At 44.8% G+C, this 4,843-nt stretch overlaps 1 pseudogene across 1 annotated transcript; it reads right to left on the minus strand.

Annotated features, from left to right (window-relative positions):
- On the minus strand, positions 1-3,204 carry LOC125522249 (putative disease resistance RPP8-like protein 4; annotated as a pseudogene). The gene is made up of 4 exons (XR_015610207.1): positions 2,741-3,204; positions 1,490-1,537; positions 348-1,376; positions 1-27 (listed from the first exon to the last, which is right to left on the minus strand). The product of XR_015610207.1 is annotated as a putative disease resistance RPP8-like protein 4 (transcript).
- Positions 3,205-4,843: the final 1,639 nt, after the last annotated feature.

A 4,843-nucleotide genomic window follows, 5' to 3' on the forward strand; every position in this document is an offset into this window, starting at 1 on the left:
CTATCGCTGGGGACGCGTCCCTTCGACCTGCACAAAATATACAAACAAGAAAATAGCTTAGTTGAGCGTGAGTCATGAAGTTGATCCTGCACTAATTAACGTTTATTCACAGATCGAAGCAAACAAATAGTATTGATTGATTTGCTGCGGTTCAGTGTATATATACTTTGAGATAAATCAGCAAATATGCTGAGCATTAAATGAAGACAAACCGCTCTCATATTTCAAACTAATTTACATGTGTGGACAGACAAACATGAGCAGATATAGTTTGTGGCAACAAAATTGGAAGAGGAGCAAGATTGATGGAAGACAAATCAGCTAAACTTAAGTTGTGTACGACGTACCTCGCATCCTTTCCGCAGCAGCTCCTTTAGTGTGCTGTCATTCTTCAGAAATAAGGCACACCTCGGCCAATGTCACGTGATTGAGGTACGAAAGGTCTAGCAACTCCTCGCAAACCTTGACCATCTTCTCGCACTCCCAAAGTGTTAGGATTGATAGTTTAGACATTGTCCCTTCCTCCGTCCTCCACTCCTCGACGGAAAACCTGTGAAGTTCTAACTCTTGCAGCTGAGGAAACCCTTGGGCAGAGCAGGACATAATTTTGCCTTCATACCCCTGTAATTTCAGCACCACAAGACATGGAAGCTTCTCTAGGATCGGCATTGGGTCTTGTTTAATGACATCGCCGTATAGAACAAGACGCCGTACACTTTGTGGGAACTCATGAGGCAACTTATCAAGCACACCGAATTGGCCAAGAGTAATATCAACAAGGTGAGGCATGTTTGCAAATAGGTTAAACACCTCTATGGACATGGGGAACATCATCAAGAATAAGGTTGTTAGTTGATTCATCTGGCCCAGGAAAATAACCATGTCATGATAGCACCATTTAGTGCCAACATGTGAAATAGACAAAAACAAGGTCTGGAGCTCTTTGTGATGCAGTCGGACACTCTTTGCAGGCGGTGGTGGTGAAAACCTATAATCAAGGTATACATTCCTTAAACTGGGGATATCCCAGAGGGACATTGGTACTTGCGATTCCAAGTACGAGTCCCTTAGATCTAGAGTCTGCAAGTATAAAAGCTGGCCTATTGAGGAAGGTAGCACTACACCCCCACAGTTTCCCAACCTAAGATATCTTAGGTGAATGCAGCCACTGATCACTGTAGAGAAATCTTTCAATGTTGACTTTTCAATGCTAAGAACTCTCAGGAGCCTCAGTTTAGGAATGGACGCTGATTCAAGTTCAAAGCCAAGCACACTTCGGATATTAGTTGTCCCAGGTAAAATCTCATTACTTAAACTCTGGAAACTACAGCGATAGGATACCAAGTTATTTGATGATGCTGGTTCGCCAACTTGGCCTGCATTTTTGTAGAGTACTCCACATGTCAGAAAGAAGCTAGCCACATATAAGGACATGTATTAAAATAGAATATTGAACTATATAGCAAGAGAGCAGGAGATGAAGCCTGACCTGTAGTTTTGTTCTTCACATCAAGAAAACCATCTTGCCTTGCTTCTTCTGCACACCAGTCATGTAAGATATCATGAATCTTTATAATGTCGATACATCCATGTGCCCTGCTTCTTTCAATAACTTCTACCAAACTTCTCTGGGCCAACTCGGCTACGTACTTATGCGCTGTTTCTTCTAGCTTATGGTTTGGTATCTGTGGAATGAAGCCTTCTGCTATCCATAATTCTATAAGTCTGGGCACATCTATTATGTAATCCTTGGGATAAGAAGCAATATAGAGGAAACAAGACCTTAAATAATGATTTGGCAGGTCCTTGTAACTCTGAGCCACAATGTTCCGCACCATCTGCCCATTTCTGGTCGATGGCCAATCCAATAGTATATCCGACCATTCTCGTGCATTTAAATGTTTTGATAGGTAACCCCCCAATAGTGCAAGTGCAAGTGGTAACCCATCGCATTTATTTGCAAGCTTTCTGCCAAGTTTTTCAAACTCATCCAGATCATGTATGATAGACCTTTTGTATGATGGTAAGGCTTTGCTACTCAAAAGTTCCCAACTTTTTTCTTCATCAAGCTTCTTTAAAGGATGAACATGGGTTGGCATTTGAACATGATTATCAATATCTCTTCGTGTGGTTATAAGTATTCTACTACCATTGGCTGCATCTGGAAAGGCTCTAATGCTTCTGTTTAATTGCTCCCATGTATCTGTTTCCCACACATCATCAAGAACCACTAAGCATTTTGTTTGCAACAAGAAATCATTGATCTTTTGTCCCACCTCATACTCATTCAATTTATCAATTGACTCATCTGTACTCTCCATAATTTGTTTCATAATTTCCTTGAGTAAATCAATGCCTTTGTATTTTTGAGATACAGTAACCCAAGCAGTTTTGCGGAAGTGTTCTTGGACTCTATATGACATGAAGACTTTCTTAGCAAGTACTGTTTTTCCTGCCCCACCCATAGCAACTATGGAGATAGCACTAAGACTCTTCTCTGTGTCAACTAATTTCTCCACTATTTCTTCGTACTCACCCTCAAAGCCAACAAGTACAATTTCTTCATAGTTTTGATGCTTAGGATAATCTTGTTGGAACTCATCATCAACATGAACATTTTCTATTGGCATATTCCCCAAATCAACTATTTTCAGGCGGTTTGCACTTTCAACTATCTCAGAAATTTTCCTCTTGATGCGTTCGATTTCAACACCAACATTAAGAAGGGTATTCAAATCACTTGGTAGGCGAGCGTACCTTGCAATGGCACCCATGAATCCCTTCTTGAGCCTGTTTCTCTTCTGCATGTGATCCACTACTTCAATGGCATTGTCAGCCTCATACCCCACATCTCTGATCTGGCTGACCAAGACAACAATATCTTCATCTCTGTGCCTCCGCTTGGTGTCGGCATCTCTAAGGAAGCCTTGCAGCCGCTTGAGCTCATCTTTTAGGGACTCCACTTCAAGGGTGACTCCACACAGGAGTGTGGTCTCCCGATTTGCAAGTGTGTTGACATTGCTGAGCACGATGCTATAGGCCGACTCAGCCATTAGTAACTCCTCCTTGTTGTCTCCGGCTCTCAGATCGATCAGAGATAAGTGGTTAGAAGAATGCAGATGTGTGTGGCTTATGATGACATGGTGTTTGGCTTTGTATTGCTTCTTGTTTCCAGCTCGATGACAGAGAAGAGAGCAGAGCATATAGTATATGAAAGATTGGATCTGGATCTGAAAAAGGAGCTTTCTTCTCCCGAGGACGGTGTGAGCTTTCCCTTTAGGAACCAAGCGACATGTTCTTTTTTAGAATAGAATCTTTCTTTACTGCAGCATGACTGCAAGAATAATTAATAAGGAAATTAAACCAAGAAAGCTGCCCTCCATGATGCCATGCTTGAGATGGGCAAAAGCTCTTTAATACTCTGTAGTTTAGATAATCTGCAGTGCAAAGGTGAGTTCGACCCCCCCTCCCCCCCCCCCCCCCCCCCCTGACTATCTTATATTGTACTCCTATCTTAGTAGAGGATGTAAACTTTTCAGAGAGTTAAACAGAGAGGGATGCTGCTCTGCATGTGTGTCATGACGTTTGAGCGTTTCTTCAGTAGAGTACAGGACATTCAGCTCTGTTTGGGATCCTGATGTAGTGTGATTACAAGTAGAAGAATCTAGCTAGAGTGTTGTTTGTGTTCATTGGACAATGTTTAATTTTGTAGAGAACAGGACATTCAACTCTGTTTTTTCAATATTCCAAATCTGTAGCGAAACTCTGAATTTTACATCGCTGATCCATACATACAGACTTGAACAAAAATAGGTGGCTTTTCAGATACTGAAAACGTATGTGTTGCAGTTGATTGAGGCCGGGTGGAAGCACTGTGAAAGGTTTTCAGAGTTGTCTCAGTTGATCAGACCCAAACAAGCATAGACACCGGTAATTAACCATGATTCAGGGTACATGATTCAAATGTTTCCTGCAACCGAATCCCCATAAGTTGAACAGAGGGAACAGACAAAGGAAAATCTGCAACATCTGAGTACACGTAGATGCAGTGGCTCGTTTGTGCAGATTTCAGTCCATCAGCATGCATATATAGAGGCCAAACAACCACAAACCAAATCATCAGAAATACATGGGCGTGCATTTGTCGGTGTACAAAAGTAGGGGCACTCTTACCACTTTACTTGTGCACGGGCAGTCGGAGCCGCGCCCACGGCCACACCAAGCAGGGCAGAGGAGGGAAGCCGGAGCACAAGGCAACCAAAGCAACGCCAAGACCAAGAGACACGAAGAGCAAAGGGGCGAGGTGGACTCCCCTGGCAAGACCCTTGCCGGGGCAACTTGCCCGACGCCAGCAGAGTATGCCACCCTTGAGCCCACGGGTTCCAACACCACCAACAAACCACATTGGAACCAAGGCTCGGGAGGCACCTCCGTGGTGGCATGCAGATCTTCGTCAAGATCATGAACATACAAGATCAGATGAGGACCACAAGACGACGACCCTCGGCGAGATCCTTGCCAAGGAGATCCACGAGACCCCCGGCAAGACCCTTGCCGGGGACGACCACGGTGCTGCGGCAAGACCCTTACCGGGGCCCCGGCAAGGCCCTTGCCGAGGAAACTTACGGGGCCGCGGCCAGGCCCACGTCTGCCAAGACTACACCGCCGCTCCCATGCAGCTGCTAGCTCAACCAGCTGGGCAGGCATCTGCGTGGCAGCGTGCGGCCTCTACGCCGACTCAGCTAGCACCTGCGTGGTGGCATGCAGATCTTCGTGATGACTCCACCACCGCGCCAGCCCAGCAGCCAGCCAACGTGGCGCTACAACGCCTCGTCAGCTCGGA

The sequence above is a fragment of the Triticum urartu genome, chromosome 7A, assembly GCF_056163025.1.
Source record: "Triticum urartu cultivar PI428250 chromosome 7A, HENAU_Tu73, whole genome shotgun sequence".
NCBI classification, from domain to species: domain Eukaryota; kingdom Viridiplantae; phylum Streptophyta; class Magnoliopsida; order Poales; family Poaceae; genus Triticum; species Triticum urartu.